This window comes from Bubalus bubalis, chromosome 5 (genome assembly GCF_019923935.1).
Source record: "Bubalus bubalis isolate 160015118507 breed Murrah chromosome 5, NDDB_SH_1, whole genome shotgun sequence".
NCBI lineage: Eukaryota > Metazoa > Chordata > Mammalia > Artiodactyla > Bovidae > Bubalus > Bubalus bubalis.
In genome coordinates, this window is record NC_059161.1 from 36,522,136 (window position 1) to 36,538,768 (window position 16,633).

Sequence of the window (16,633 nt, forward strand, 5' to 3'; positions counted from 1 at the left end):
AGAGAATGAGATGGTTGGATGGCATCACCAACTCAATGGACATGAGTTTTAGCAGACTCTGAGAGTTAGTGAAGAACAGGGAAGCCTGGCATGCTGCAGTCCCTAAGTGTCAGAAAGAGTTGGATACAACACAGCAATTGAACAACAACACATCGAGAGGCTTTAAGGGATCTTACTTCCCCAACCATGATTTGAACCAGCACCCTAGGCAGTGAAAACACAGAGCCTCAACCACTGGACTCCCTGGGGATTCTGGGGTGCCTCCTTTTGATGTTAGTAACAGAGCTTGGATGAACATTGAACATTCTTGTACTTGGGTCCAAGTGTTTGTCCTTTGATTTCTCACGATGGCAGTCCCTCCCATTCTCAGTCTTATCACCTAGTTCTGGTCACCTGCATGCTGCGGGAACCCCCTGAATGAGTTTTCTACCCATCTTTACTGTATGTCTGGTTTCTACAGAGTTCTGCCCTAGCCTTTCCTAACTGAGGCCCATGGTCATCTGGGTTCGGGCACCTTTGAACCATCCTTGGCTTGGTGATGACTGTCCTTCTGAGAACTAGCTGATGCTTGTTGTCAGGAGATGAACTCCTGAGACTGGGGCTCTGGAGCTGCCCCTACTTGGGACACACTTTCTGATCTTCAATACCTCAGCTTCCGTATCTGTTAAATGGGGAGAGAAACACTTGTCCCGTCTAACTCAGAAAGTGAAAGTGAAAGTCACTCCATGTGTCTGACTGTTTGTGACCCCATGGACTATATAGTCCATGGAATTCTCCAGGCCAGAATGCTGGAGCGGGTAGCCATTCCCTTCTCCAGGGGATCTTCCCAACCTGGGAATCCAACCCAGGTCTCCCACATTGCAGGCTGATTCTTTACCAGCTGAGCCACCAGGAAAGCCCCCAAATAAATACCAGGCCCACCTCCAGGGGATCTGACCTAGGAGTCAAACCTGCATCTCTTACATCTCCTGCATTGGCAGGTGGGTTCTTTACCATTAGCACCACCTGGGAATCCCCTCTAACTCAGAAGGTTGTCACAAAACCCAACTGTTGAAAACTGGCTCTGCAAATATCACCAACACAGTCTGCTGGGAAGAGCAAGTTAAGTTTATCACTTACCAGGTAAGGAGGAATCTCACTTTGCAAAGTTTCCCCAGGGCCTCTGAAGGGGCAAGGTAAGGTCAGAATTTATTGAGTTGGGAGTGTGGCTTCAGGCAAATCATTCAATGAGGAGACTTGACTGGGACTGGGTAAGAATCACGACACAACTTTCCAGGATTGGGGGAGCAATAAGACGAGGATTTTAAAATAAGCCAAGAATTCAAGGGATTCAAAGAATCTTAGGAGTCAAACTGTCCATTGGCACTTTCCACTGAAGAGTTGATGGGTGTTTCAGCAATTCCTTGTAATGATCAAACCATTTTCCTGGACAGAAGACTCTGGAGAGCACAAAGGCAAAGACAGGGAAAGAGTGAAGTCACCTTAATGCAGACAAAGGGGTCTGGTTCCCAGCTGAATGTCAGTGAAGATACTTTCCATTCCCTAAATCCAAGCATGGGCTAGAAAGAATAAAGGTCCTTGAAAAGTCAATGAATTAATGATATCAATAAATATGTCATTATAGAGAACAGACTTGTGGTTGCCAAGGGGGAGGGGGAATGGGTGGGGGGGATGCAGTGGGAGTTTGGGTTTAGCAGATACAAACTAGTATATACACGATGGATAAACAACAAAGTCCTACTATATAACCCGGGGAACTATATTCAATATCCCCTGATAATCCATAATGGAAAAGAATATGAAAAAGAATGTATGTATATGTATAACCCAATCTCTTTGTTGTACAGCAGAAATGAACCCAAAATTGTAAACCAACTATATTTTGATTTTTAAAAAGTCTCTAGCTTTCTGGAAAGCACTGTTGGCCAGGTGTGGAGTGAGATGACTTTACTTTGTACAACCCAGAAATACAGTACCTAGAGAGGTAGAATCCTGAGTGCGGGGCCAGGGAGCCTGAGACATGAGGATAAGGAAGCTTGATGTCTGTGCTCTGGTCATCACCCATGCCATTTGATAGGGTCGGGGGATGTGCGGGAAAGTCTGCGACAACAGTGTTTGTGCTCTTGGGGCTCCTTCCACCTGGGGCACTGACCCTCTTTGCCAGACTGATGAAAATGACAGCTCACCAAAGTCCCTTATGATGCTTGAAATGGGGCTGTAAGCCAACTAGCTCTTCCTCCATCCACGCTGCTCCTAATCCCCCAGACTGTGGACCACATGCTCCCTCCTCTGGGCTCCTGGCACCTGTATATTGTACATCCTAACACCCCCTGCTCACAAGGCCATCTGCCCCATCAGCCTGGGAAGGCCAGGCTGGGACTTTGAATCACTGCCATGTTCCCATGTCCAACCCAAAGCAGGTGCTTAATAAGTTTTCGCTGAATGGATGAGGTGCTTCTCTGTAGGGGATGGTGAATTGCATTTTCCTCAGACCCACTCTCTGAGACTCAGGTTCCTCTCCTCATCCTTATCTGCCAGGGCTGAGATTTGCTGGTGACCTTCAGGAATCCCCCTGTACTTGTGAGAATCTGAAGAAGAAGTGGGCCCAGTCTTCAAAAGCTTTCAGATCCCCTTTCCAGTGGGGACTGGCTGTGGGGATTGCAGGAGACCCCTCTATCTTCCTGTGGCCCCAGCAGGATCCCTCTGGGCTCTGGCAGCTACATGGATTAGCAGGCCAGCTACATCTCTCCCCAGCTTCCTGGACCTAGAGGATGAACCAGTTATTATAGAAACTCAGCAGCATTAGCCAGGCATTCATGACATGCAGGCTTTGGCACCACTCTGCCGTTTGGATAATGTTTTTCTCCTGTAATCAGCAATTGACAAAGCTCTCTGGCTCCAAACACAATGTCAGAGAAGGCGTGTGGAACAGGTTAGGAAAAAACGTTAGCTCCAGGCCAGGCTCAGTACCTCCCTGACAAGCGGGAGAGGTGCTGACTTCTCTGCGGCTTCTGGAATGGAGGGTCTTGAACTTTCCTACAATCTCTACCAGAATCTCCCCCATGTCATCTCCCCAAACATGATCTAGATAAAAATGTGCACAAGTTCTGTTTTTTCCTTTTTTGGTTTTGGCTACGCGGGGTCTTTGTTGTTGCGCTCGGGCTTCTCTTATTGTGGGACACGGGCTCTAGAGCTCCCAGGCTCAGTAGTTGCGTTTATCAGGCTTTTCTGGTTGCAGCGCTCAGGCTTAGTTGCCCTGTGGCAAGTGGGATCTCCGTTTCTGGACCAGGAATGGAACTTGTGCCCCTGCATTGGGAGGCAGATTCTTAATAACTGGACAACTAGGGAAATCTCTTCACAAATGCAGTTTCATGGCCCATCTTTGAATCTCTCTTCTACCCCCTTGATGTATTACCCAGGAATTCTGGAGCTTGTATCAGCATCCTCTGTGCCAAACTTCTGCTTCGTGGCTGTTTGTTCAGCCAGGTTAGCAAGGATTCCAAATTGTACATGGTAACATTCCTCTGCAACTGTGAAAATAATTTTTTTTCTGATAAACAATGATCTCACATGACTTCATCGCACAGCTACCCATTTCTTCATTGCCTTTAACATCCATCCCAAATGTTTTCTTCTCTCTTCTCATCTCCTGGGACACACTGCTGCCACAGTGTCAGACCACAGGCGTTTTACTATGTATCATTCACTGCTTTTCCATTATGAGTTGCTTGTGTCTCATGTCACTCCTCCCTGGAGGAAAGCCTCCCCAACTTTACCCTCAGCATTACACAGACTAAGTTTAACTAAATACAGGCTCATGATACAGTTTCCCAACACGTAAGGAAACAAGTCATCATGAGTGAGAATCAGCAGAAACTTGAACAGCAGACATAGGTCTCCTAAGATTTCATACTGTGGAGCAATTAGATACAGATCACTAAATAATGGTACATGAAGTTTTAAAAAAGCATTTAAAATGAACAATCAAAAGAAACTTCCAAGAATAACCAGGTATATATATATATATATATATATATATATATATAATTTTTTTTTTTTTGCTGCACTGATGCAGGATCTTAGTTCCCCAACCAGAGATAGAACCCATGTACCCTGTTTTGGGAGTCAGGAGTATTAACCACTGGACCACCAGGGGAAGGCCTGACCAGGTAGGTATATTTTTAAAAGAACCAAATAGAACTTTTAAAAATGAGAATGAATGGATGAAAAGCAGATGATTAGACACAATCAAAGGTAGAATTGATCACAAGAAGGACTGAGTGGAAAAAAGTTAGCTAGTATGCAGCACAGAGAGATGAGGAGAAAAACCATGAGATATTAAGAAACTCAGAAGACTGAATGATAAAGTCTGATGCAGGTTTCATTAGAGTTCCACAGCAGGCAATGGGCTTCCCATGTGGCACTAGAGGTTAAGAACCTGTTTGCCAATGCAGGAGCCACAGTAGATGTGGGTTCAATCCCTGGGTTGGGAAGATCCATCCCCTGGAGAAGGAAATGGCAACTTGCTCCAGTATTCTTGTTTGGGAAATCCCATGGACAGAGGAGCCTGGCAGGCTACAGTCCATAGGATTGCAAAGAGTCAGATACAACTCAGTGACTAAGAACAGTGTTTGAAAAGATAATGGCTGAGAATAATCCAAAACATACGCAAATTACAGGGAAAATTCCACATGATGATCTTAAAAGCCGGGAAAAGCATTCAAGAGAAGTCAACAGTCATCAGTGCTAAGAAAGTTCAGCAAAACTAGGAACAGGAGGAAAATTCCTTAATCTGAGTGAATTAGTTTTTTAGAGCATCCTTTAAAAGCACCACAGACAAGGGGACTCAAGACAGAAAAACTCTTTCTCACAGTTCTGGAGGCTAGAAATCTGAGATCAAGGTATAAGCAGGTGGTTCCTGCCTAGAGCTCTGCTAGAATCTGCTCCAGACCTCTTTCCTTATAGATGGCCATTCTCCTGTGTCTCTTCAGACTGTCTTCCCTCTATGTGTTTAAGTTTCCCCTTTTTACAAGGATACCATTTATACTGGATTATTCCCCATCCTGCCCCTGCCCCTGGCCAGTGACTTCATTTTAGCTTAATTATCTCCATAAAGATTCTGTCTTCAAAACCAGTCACATTCTGAGGTCCTGGAGGTTAGTAACTGAACATTTGAATTTGGAGGGGAAGCATAATTCAACCCATAACATAAACTAGGAAACTCTTTCATCTGAGAAACCATCCTTCTCTAAAAAAAAAAAAAAAAAGCTTTTTATTTTGTATTGGAGTATAACTGATTAATGGGCTTCCCTGGAGACTCCCGGTCAATTCCTGGATTGGGAAGTTCCCCTGGAGAAGGGATAGGCTACCCACGCCAGTATTCTTGCATGGAGAATCCCCATGGGCAGAGGAGCCTGCTGGGCTGTAGTCCATGTGGTCGCAAAGATTTGGACACGACTGAGCGACTAAACACAGAACAGCACATAGCTGATTTAGAATGTTGTGGTAGTTTCAGGTGAACAGCAAAGGGCCTCAGCCATGCACATGCATGTACGCATTCTCCCCCAGACTCCCCTCCCATCCAGGCTGCCACTTAATATTAAGCAGAGTTCCCTGTGCTATACCGTAGGTCATTGTTGGTTATCTTTTTTAAATGTAGCAGTGTATACATGTTGATCCCAAACTCTCTAACTATCCCTTCCCAGCTTCATCCCCCAGCAACCATAAGTTCATTCTCTAAGTCTTTGAGTCTGTGAGAAACCATCCTTTTAAGTTGGGAAAGCAACTGGGATCCTCATCATTACTGTCTTATTTAATATGAAATGGTTGGTCTTTGCTAACGCAGACCAGCCTGGTGTGCTGCAGTCCATGGGGTCACAAAGAATTGGACATGACTTCGTGACTAGACAAAGCTAATGCAGCAAGACAAAAAAAATAAATAAAATGTAGAATTAGAAACCAATGTCATCATTTGAAGATGATATTTGGATATGTGCTATCCAAAAGAAATATAAGGCATATATATAAGCAAAAAATTTTGGTAACCACAATAAAGTAAAAAAGAAAGTAAAATTAATTTTAATACTATATTTTATTCAGCCCTGTATATTCAAAATGACATTTCAATATGTAACTAATATAAAGGCTTATCCATGAGATATTTTCACTTTTTCTTTGAAATCTAGTGTATATATTTAACATGCACAACTCACTTTACCCATATTTCTTGGTGCTTGGTGGGGGACTACGATCCCACATGAAGTACTCTACTGCCAAAAAAAAAATTAAATGAAAGCTGGATCTAGGTCTGTCCTTTCACAGGAAATACAAGAGAAAGCCATTCAGTCATGTCTGACTCTTTGTGACCCCATGGACTACACAGTCCATGGAATTCTCCAGGCCAGAATACTGGAGTGGGTAGCCATTCTCTCCTCCAGGAGATCTTCCCAAGCCAGGGATAGAACCCAGGTCTTCCATATTGCTGGTTCTTTACTAGCTGAGCTACCAGGGAAGCCCACAGGATACAGAGGAACAAGTTAAATACACCATAAGAAAGCAAGCCACATTCTCTATAGGACAAATGACCTGGTTTCTAAAGCAAATCACAGTTGTTAAAAAAAAAAAGAGGAAAACAGAAGGAAGGAGTGGTTGGCAGAGGAAAACAGAGACTTAAAGGACCTGACATCCTGCCATAATGTGACTTCAGATTCAAACAAATTAAATGTAAAAAAACACTTGATAAAAATCAGAGAAATGTACATGTGGACCAGGTATAGATGACATTAAGGAATTACTGTAAATTTTGTTCATTGTGAGGATGGCATGGTCATTCTGGCAGCTGATTAATACCTCCCAAAGATACACCCATAACCTAATCCAGATCCAAGAGTATGTTACCTTCCATGGCAAAAGGCACTTTGGTAATGTGCTGAATTTAAGGACCTTGAGATGGGGTGGTCATCTTGGATGACCTGGGTGGGCTGAAGGCAATTATCAGGATCTTTAAAAAAAGGGAAGCAGGAAGGTCTAAAGCAGAGAAATGTGATGTAGAGGCTGAAGTGATGCAGGGCTGTAAGCCAGAGAATGTACAAGGCGTTAGATACTGGAAAAGGCAAGGACGATGGTTCACTCCTAGAAGCTCCAGAAGGAATATGGCCCTGCCTACACCTTGATTTTAGACCCATTCTGGATTCTTGACCTCCAGAACTATAAGATTATAGTGTGTATAGTTTTAAGTCACTAAAATTGGTGGTAATTTGTTAAAACAGCAATAAGACATTAAAAAAAAAAAAATATATATATATATAGATTTATTTTGGCTGTGCTGGTTCTTCGTTACTGCATGGGCTTTCTCTAGCTATAGGGAGTGGGGGCTACTCTCTGGTTGCGGTGCACGGGCTTCTCACTGTAGTGGCCTCTCTTACCGCAGAGCACAGGGCCTAGGGCACGCTGGCTTCAGTAGTCGCAGCACGTGGGCTGTAGAGCATGGGCTCAGTAGTTGTGCACGGGCTTATTTGCTCCAAGAAACGTGAGATCTCTCCAGACTAGCAATCAAACCCGGGTCCCTTGCATTGGCAGGTTGATTCTTTACCACTGAACCACCAGGGAAGCCTGAAATAGGACATTAATACAGGCTTTTTTTTTTTTTAAGGCCTTGTCACTTAGAGATGTAATGAAGCATTTGAGGGTGGAATGACACAGGATTTACTTTAAATATCCCCCAAAGAAAAAAAAGTACATGCGGTAGGAGCTAAAACAAAGTTGGGAAAAACATTGATAATAGCTGAAGCTGAATGATGAGTTTGAGGAAGCTTGAAAAGTGAAAGTGAAAGGCGCTCAGTCATGTCTGACTCTTTGCGACCCCATGGACTGTGTAGTCCATGGAATTCTCTAGGCCAGAATACTGGAGTACGTAGCCTTTCCCTTCTCCAGGGGATCTTCCCAATCCAGGGATCGAAAACAGGTCTCTCACATTGCAGGCGGATACTTTACCAGCTGAGCCACAAGGGAAGCCCAAGAATACTGGAGGGCCTATCCCTTCTCCAGCGGATCTTCCTGACCCAGGAATCGAACTGGGGTCTCCTGCATTGCAGGCAGATTATTTACCAACTGAGCTATGAGGGAAGGCCTTGGTATACCATTATCTCTACTTTTATGCATGGCTGAATGTTTCTAGAACAAAATATTTCAGAATGTGTCAGAGTCTCCATGCAGAGGACCCAGGTCCCAGGTGTAGCCAACACATAGTTTTATATGAGAAAAATGAAGTGAATAAAGCTGGAAAAAAACAAAAAACCCCAAAACATATTGTGTCAATGGTGTGACCCTGGATTCTACCCCCAGACCCCTTCTGGGCTATGCTGTGCTGTGCTCAGTTGTGTCTGACTCTTTGCAACCCCATGGACTGTAGCCTGCCAGGCTCCTCGTTCCATGGAATTTTCCAGGCAAGAATATTGGAGTGGATTGCCATATCCTTCTCCAGGGGATCTTCCCAACCTAGGGATCAAACCTGGGTCTCCAGCTTCTCCTGCATTGGTAGGCAGGTTCTTTACCACTGAGCTATCTGTGAAGCCCTGCACCTGTCAAAACCTGGTGGTTTCCTTTGCTTCCAATTTTATATCTCAACCCAGACCCTCCTGTGAGTTCCAGATGCACATCCAACTGCCAGCTTGCTTCACCCTTGGGGCCAATGAACGTTCAGACTCAGCATGTTCACAGAGTGATTGCCAGGATCTACCATAATGTGAACAAAGCTAGGTGGATAACAGGGTTTGTAGCATGCTAGCAATGGCACCCCACTCCAGCCCTCTTGCCTGGAAAACCCCATGGACGGAGAAGCCTGGAAGGCTGCAGTCCATGGGGTCGCTAGGAGTTGGACACGACTAAGCGACTTCACTTTCACTTTTCACTCTCATGCACTGGAGAAGGAAATGGCAACCCACTCCAGTGTTCTTGCCTGGAGAATCCCAGGGACGGGGAGCCTGGTGGGCTGCCGTCTATGGGGTCGCACAGAGTCGGACACAACTGAAGCGACTCAGCAGCAGCAGCTTTTAAGCCTAAGAGAGGGCGGCCAGATGTGAATATATAAAGTGAATACACATGTATGTATCTGTGTTTATTTATGTATTTAAGGAGAAATCAGACATGGTCCCAGAAGTATTACTCTTAACTTACCTTACTCTCCCTTCTCCCTTCTTCTGCTTACTTGGATCACCCCGGGGCGAACCTCCACCTACAGGTTCTTGCTGCTGCTTTGTCTTTGGGGGACCATGTCTTTCCCATCTTGGAAGATGGAGCTCCCATCTCCCAAGTTGCTCAGGTCACAACCTTGAGGTCAAGGTCAAACTTTAACTTTTCTCTTACACCCCAGATCCAATTCATCAGCAATTCCTGTTAGCTCTGCATTCTAAAAAATAAGAAAAAAGGAATCCACCTGCCAATGCAGGAGACACAGGTTCTATCCCTGGTCCAGGAAGCTTCCACATGCTGCCAATGCAGAGCAACTAAGCCCATGCTCCATAACTACCACTCAATGGACATGAATTTGAGCAAACTCCAGGAGATAGTGAAGGACAGAAGAGCCTGTCATGCTGTAGTCCATAGGATTGCAAAGAGTTGGACGTGACTTAATGACTGAAGACACACACTGCCTTCTAAATACACATAAGCTGGGTTTCCACCTTCACTCTCTCGGTCCCCACAGTGTTATGACCCACAAGCTAGGTGGACTTCTTGGTGGGGCCCTGGAGGGTCTGCTCTGGCCCTTGGCTTTTCTTCTTTTCTGGAGAAAGATTTGTTTGAAGATGAGTTTTCTTGCTCTGCAGGGTTGGCTCTGGGCTCCAGCAGTGAATAAAGCAATGGCATTTTCTTCAGTCTACTTTTGCTTTGCCTTCCCCAGTGCAGTGTTAAGGACCAACCAGGGCAAGTTTCCAAAAATTCCTTTGATTATTTTGAAAAAGCCTTACACAATTTCACCAGAGGGACCCCAGAAATCAAATGCACAGTCAGCATAGGGATGTGCTGAATAGAAAGTTCAAATTCAGTGAATAGGGTGGTTTTGGTCAATTAACTAGTAAGGGGCCTTCAAGGCTTCCCTCATAGCTCAGTTGGTAAAGAATCCACCTGCAATACAGGAGACCCTGGGCCGATTCCTAGGTTGGGAAGATCTCCTGGAAGAGGGATAGGCTACCCACTCCAGTATTCTTGGACTTTCCTTGTGGTTCAGCTGGTAAAGAATCTGCCTTCAATGTGGGAGACCTGGGTTTGGTCCCTGAGTTGGGAAGATCCCCTGGAGAAGTGAAAGGTTACCCACTCCAGTATTTTGGCCTGGAAAATTCCATGGACTACACAATCCATGGGGTCGCAAAGAGTCAGACACAACTGAGTGACTTTCACTTTCAAGGGGTCTCCAAAGGCTGTAATGTCTTTGCTGGTCCTGGGGAGCTCCCAGATGATCCACCCGAATGCAGGGATCTAGGGTGAGTCTAAGCTCTGGGGATGGGCAACTGGGTTAGGGGTGACTCCCAGGTCACCCCGGGCTCCTACTGGACAATTTGAGAAATTTGCTGTTGTAATCGCTAAGGTTGGGCTGATTGAAAGTGATACAAAGGTGCAGGGTGACTAACGTTTCATTAAGATTCTTGCTATTTTCAATGAGTATTTTAAAGACATAATTTATTACATGGGGGACTCCTGAGAAATCACTCCCATGTTATTCTTATTAGTTGCTCTGTGTGTGTTCTAAAAATGCAGATAACTTACCCTCAAGTTTATTTCTTTAATAAGTTCATATTGCCAAGCTTCTAAAGACCCAAGGGTCAGTAATGCCAGGCGCCATCCCTTCTTGGGTAAATCACCTTCCACAAGAGACACAGCTGCTGTACTTGTTACCTACCCTGGTAGGGAGATGCAGTGTTGGGAAGACTGCAAAGCCTTAGCTCTTCAAGAGGGAGAAGTTCCTAAGCAAACGTTCTGGAGTCTGAATTGGGTCCTATTGTCTTAAACTGGGATCTTCCAGTTTGTGGAAGGTGGCGCTTGAGGTAGAGAACCCACCTGCAAATTCAGGGGACGCTGGAGATGTGGTTTGATCCCTGGGTCAGGAAGATCCCCTGGAGGAGGAAATGGAAACCCACCCCAGGATTCTTGTTGGGAAATCCCATGGACAGAGGAGCCTGGTGGGCTACAGTCCATGGGGTCGCAAAGAATCAGATACGATTGAGCACGCATGCACAAAACACGACTTAGACTGGGTTCCCTTGAAACACTGCAGCCGTTGCCTGGGGAGTCTCTGGGGAAATATGCCCAAGGCAGTGAGGAGGGCAGAACTGGGCACAAGGAGATGGCAAGTCCATCTCCTGCAACTGAGGCCCATCCTACCTGAAAACTCTGGTCCCAAATCGAGGCAAGAGGGCTGTGCCTTTGCACCCCTGCATCACCAGTGGGGGATTTACCTGCCGTGAAGGGGGATCTGGTCTATATTATCCACTATACCTGGCTGTCACTGGCTGACCGGGCTGCCACTGACACATTTATATCACCTGAGAAAGCTACTGAATCCCTCCAAGCCTCAGTTTGCTCATCTGTAAAATGGATTAAAAGATACCTTATCTTGTCTTAAGGATTAGAGATATAAAGCTCCTAGCACAGTGCTAGTGTGGCTAATAATATGTAAAATATGCACTGAATTACCATGACTTAGTACAAAATATCTCAAATATTTTCACATAAATTACCTGCTGAAATGACAATATTTTGGATATACTGGATATACTGGATTAAATAAAATGTATCAGTCAAAGAGTCACACACGAATGAGTGACTGAGCTGACTGATTAGTCAAATTAATCTCACCATTTCTTTAAAAATTTTTTTAATTAAATTGATTAATTAATTTGTTTTTGACTGTGCTGGTTCTTCATTACTGCAGGTGGGCTTTCTCTAGTTGTAGCAAATGGGGGTTACTCTCTAGTTGCAAGAAGTGTGCAGGCTTCTCTTGTTGTGGAGCATAGGCTCTAGGTGCCCAGGCTTAGTAGTTTTCGAACGTGGGCTTTAGTTGCCCCACAGCACGTGGAATCCTCCTGGACTGGGGACCAAACCCGTGTTCCCTGCATTGGCAGGTGGATCTTTACCCACTGGACCACCAGGGAAGTCCTCTTTTTACTTTTTATAATGGTGGCTACTAGAGAATTAAAATTACATATGGGAGGCTCATTAGGTTAATACCCCCTATTTATACTTAGGTAGGAAAGACTATAGTTCAGCTCCTGGACAATGTCCTTGGCAATTCCATCATTTCATCAATGACATACTAGTTAACAAATCATCTAGTGTTGATTGGAGATAAAGAGAGCCAGTGTGAGCTTTTGATGAGTCTTTTATTATTTTTTGAAATGAATTAATTTTATTTAATTGCATTAATTTGAAGGCAAAATAAAATCATACCTACATTGGTCTTTCACAGTAATAACACTATGTTATTATTGGGAGATTAGAACTGACATATACACACTACTACATATAAAATAAATAATAACGACCTACTGTTTAACACAGGGAATTTGACTCAATACTTTGTAATGGGAAAAGTATCTAAAAAATAGAGTGGATATATGTGTATGAATAACTGATTCACTTAGGTGTACACCTGAAACTAACCCAACAGTGTAAATCAGCCATACTCCAATCAAATTTTTTAAAAAACCATTACCCCAAAACTGGGTTCAACTCTTGGTGGGTGTTGAGCTAAAAGACACAGCCAAGCCAAAGACTGGGAGTAGGGAGGGTTTATTACTTGTAGCAGGTAAAGGAGGACATGGAGCATCCTTCCCAAAGTAGTGTCTCTGATGAGTCTTTTGAGTGTAGGTTCTAACTATCTCTGGAATTTTTGTGTTTCTAACGTAGCTGAACTGGTTGGCTGTAATTCACATGTTACAGATAGATTGTGCTGAAGGATTTTAAGGTAGATTGCAGGGCACTTCCCTGGTGGCTCAGACGGTAAAGAAACTGCCTGCTGTGCAGGAGACTCTGGATCAATCCCTGGGTCGGGAAGATCCCCTAGAGAAGAGAATGGTTACCCTCTCCAGTATTCTTGCCTGGAGAATTCCATGGACAGGGAGCCTGCTGGCCTGTAGTCCATGGGGTCACAAAGAGTTGGACATGACTGAGCGACTAATACTTTTACTTTCCCTGGTGGTCCAGTGGCTAAGACTCTGCATTCCCAATGCAGAGGGCCTGGGTTCGATCTCTGGTCAGGGAACTAGATCCTACACGCTGCAACAAAAGATCCAGAATTCAGAAACTGAGACTCAGCGTTCCCTTGTGGCTCAGACGGTAAAGAATCTACCTGCAATGCAGGAGACCCGGCTGTGATTCCTGGGTCAGGAAGATCCTCTGGAGGAGGAAATGGCAACCTAATCCAGTATTCTTGCCTGGGAAATGGCATTGACAAAGGAGTCTGGGGTTGCAAAGAGTTGGACATGACTGAACAACTGACACACAACAACACAGCAAGACCCGGGGCAGTCAAATAAATAAAAGAATAGGTTACAAGCATTATCCCCTCTTTTCAAGCCCTTTGCTCTTGAGACCACGGTGTTATAGCTCCAACTGAGTCTGACAAATATGTTTGTAATCACATTCAGAACATTCTGTTTAAGGAAACAGGAAATTAAACGCTCAATTTTAGAAAGCATTTCATCCAAAATGTTTAACATAGTTATCCCGGGAGCTTAAAGGAAACTTGCATTTCTGCCAAGCAGCTCCCGCTCCACTGATGTTAGAATCGAGACTATTTCACTGTACAGAGCACCTAACACTCCCTCCCACTGTTTTCTCCTTATAAAGAAAACATGACGAATTAGTGACCTGGAAGATCTGAATAAAAATCACGAGGAAATCATTGTTTAGACAGTTCTTTTCAGCTTAATTAATTCACTTTGGCTGTCCAAATTCATTCTAGGTCTGCAGGCAATTTTCAAGTAAAATGTTACGACAAAGTTCATACCAAAGATCTGGGACAAGGATGGGTGTTTGCTGAGCTGTCAGCTCAAGCTAAACAAATGCCAATAGAGAATCCTTAGGCAAATTAACTTCCCCCTGAATGGATTCTTTTATGTCATCCATCTGCATTCATTCTTGTGGGTACTTTCAGATGGGGCTAGCAAGTTAGATACACACAAATGATGGAAAATTGTTTTTTTAAAAAATCAATGGGTCAATTTAAGAAAAGTTGATCCTGGTCTAAATAAGATTCTTTTTCTATCTATTTCAAGGACTCTAAAAATCTATTTCAATTTCCTCTCTCAATTTGCAAGGAGTCTGAATATTTTTTGTTCTTCAAAATGTTAAGTGGAGAGCGAGTGATAAATTGGGAGTTTGGGGTTGACACATACACATTACTGTATATAAAATAGATAACTAATAAGGACCTGTTGTATAGCACAGGGAACTCTACTCAATACTCTGAAATGGCTTACATGGGAAAATAATCTAAAAAAGAGTGGATATATGCATTTGTATGATAGATTCACTTTGCTGTACACCTGAAACTAACAGAATATTGTAAACCAGTTCTACTCCATTAAAAATTTTATAAAAAAGTCCATATGATTTAGCAATTCCACTCCTAACATATATATCCAAAAGAATTGAAATCAAGCACTCAAGCAAATACTTCAACACAAATGTTCAAAACAGTGCCATTGTTGCTGTTTAGTTGTCAAGTCATGTCCGACTGTTTGTGACCCCATGGACTGTAGCCTGTCAGGCTTCTCTGTCCATGGGATTCTCTAGGCAAGAATACTGGAATGGGCTGCCATTTCCTTCTCTAGGGGAATCTTCCCGACCCGAGAATCCAACCCACGTCTCCTGCATTGGCAAGCGGATTCTTTGTTGTTGAGCCTCCAGGGAAGCACAGCAGCACCATCAATAACAGGCAAATGGTAGAAAGACCAGAAATGTCCATCAACAGATAAATGGATAAATAAAATGGACTATGACTCATGCATAAAAAGAAATGGAATACAATGCTACAAATGGATGGACCTCAAAAAAGTGTGCTAAGTGAAAGAAGCCAGACATAAAAGTCACATACAGTATGACTCCATTTATATGAAATATCCAGAACGGGTAAATCAACATAGAAACAGAAAGCAGAGTGGTGGTTGCAGGGGCTGGAGAAAGGATGGAATGGGGAGCGACACAGACAGGAGTTTCTATGGGGGTTATAAAAATATTTTGGGACTAGACCAAGGTGGGGGATTGCACATCACTGTGAACATACTCGGAGTAGGCGATGGCACCCCACTCCAGTGCTCTTGCCTGGAAAATCCCGTGGACAGAGGAGCCCGGTGGGCTGCAGTCCATGGGGTCGCTCAGAGTCGGACAGGACTGAGCTACTTCACTTTCACTTTTCACCTTCATGCATTGAAAAAGGAAATGGCAACCCACTCCAGTGTTCTTTCCTGGAGAATCCCAGGGACAGGGGAGCCTGGTGGGCTGCCGTCTATGGGGTCGCCTGGAGTCAGACACGACTAAAGTGACTTAGCAGCAGCAGCAGTGAACATACTACATGCCACTGAATGGTACTCTTTAAGTAGACTAATTTATATTATGCAAATTACACCTCAATTTTTAAAAACCTGTCACTTTTTCTGTAACCACATATTTGACTGTCTGGGAAATGGAGTTTTCTGAAAATCCAAACCACCTTTTCTGAGCATCAGTCATTAATAGGTCTCCTGGTCCAACCTGGACTCTTAGACATCAGAGCAGGGAGACACAAACTCATCCCTGTTTCATTGTGGGTCCTTTAATCCCTCCACTGATCAGCTGTTTGCAGTTACCCTGGCTGTTGTATAAAGTTTTTAAAATTCTGCACGGTGTTTTTTTGACCACTGGATGTCATGAGCGCACAACGTATGCTTCAGCTAGAAAAACTGCATGCTTAGGGGAACACGGCTTCACCCACCATGGTAGCAGGTCTCTGTATGGCCATGGAGAGGGTATCAGTAAAGTAATCAGGTTACGAGCTCTTGAAAAGTTTGTTTCTGCAAGCACGACTGAGAAGCAAACAAAATACAGGCGATTGAAATAAGCAAAAACACAGCACTGGCTTCCTCTTTGTTTTTTTCCAGCATATTTCAGTGGATTAGCTGTTATGGGAGGAAAATCAAAGTCTAACGTAAAATACTCCTAGGGCCACTTCTCAAGTATTTTGATCAAGAAAGGTGAATGACCTGAAACTGTTTGGCCTCAGATGGTACAGGGCTCGGCTCAACCAGCAAATTAAAATGAGGATAAGTAGATGCCAGTTGTCACTATCTTATTTCCCATTGACTGGTCTTTTAATTGGGCTTCCCAGGTGACACAATGGTAAAGAATCTGCCTGCCAATGCAGGAGATGCAAGTTCAATTCTTGGGTTGGGAAGATTCCCCTGGAGTAGGAAATGGCAACCTACTTAGGTATTCTTGCCTGAAAAATTCCATGGACAGAGGAGCCTGGTGGGCTACAGTCCATGGGGTCATAAAGAGTCTGATACAACTGAGTATGCTTTCACATAGGCCTTTTAATTTCACTAGAGAGTAACTTGTAAATTGTCCCGAATACAGTTGATCCTACTTCAGAATCATGTGA

The 16,633-nt window shown here is 44.0% G+C and overlaps 1 non-coding gene across 1 annotated transcript; it reads left to right on the forward strand.

Annotated features, from left to right (window-relative positions):
• The first annotated feature begins 13,182 nt into the window (after nt 1-13,182).
• On the forward strand, nt 13,183-13,255 carry TRNAG-CCC. Its single transcript has one exon. It is a non-coding gene; the product is annotated as a tRNA-Gly (tRNA).
• Nucleotides 13,256-16,633: the final 3,378 nt, after the last annotated feature.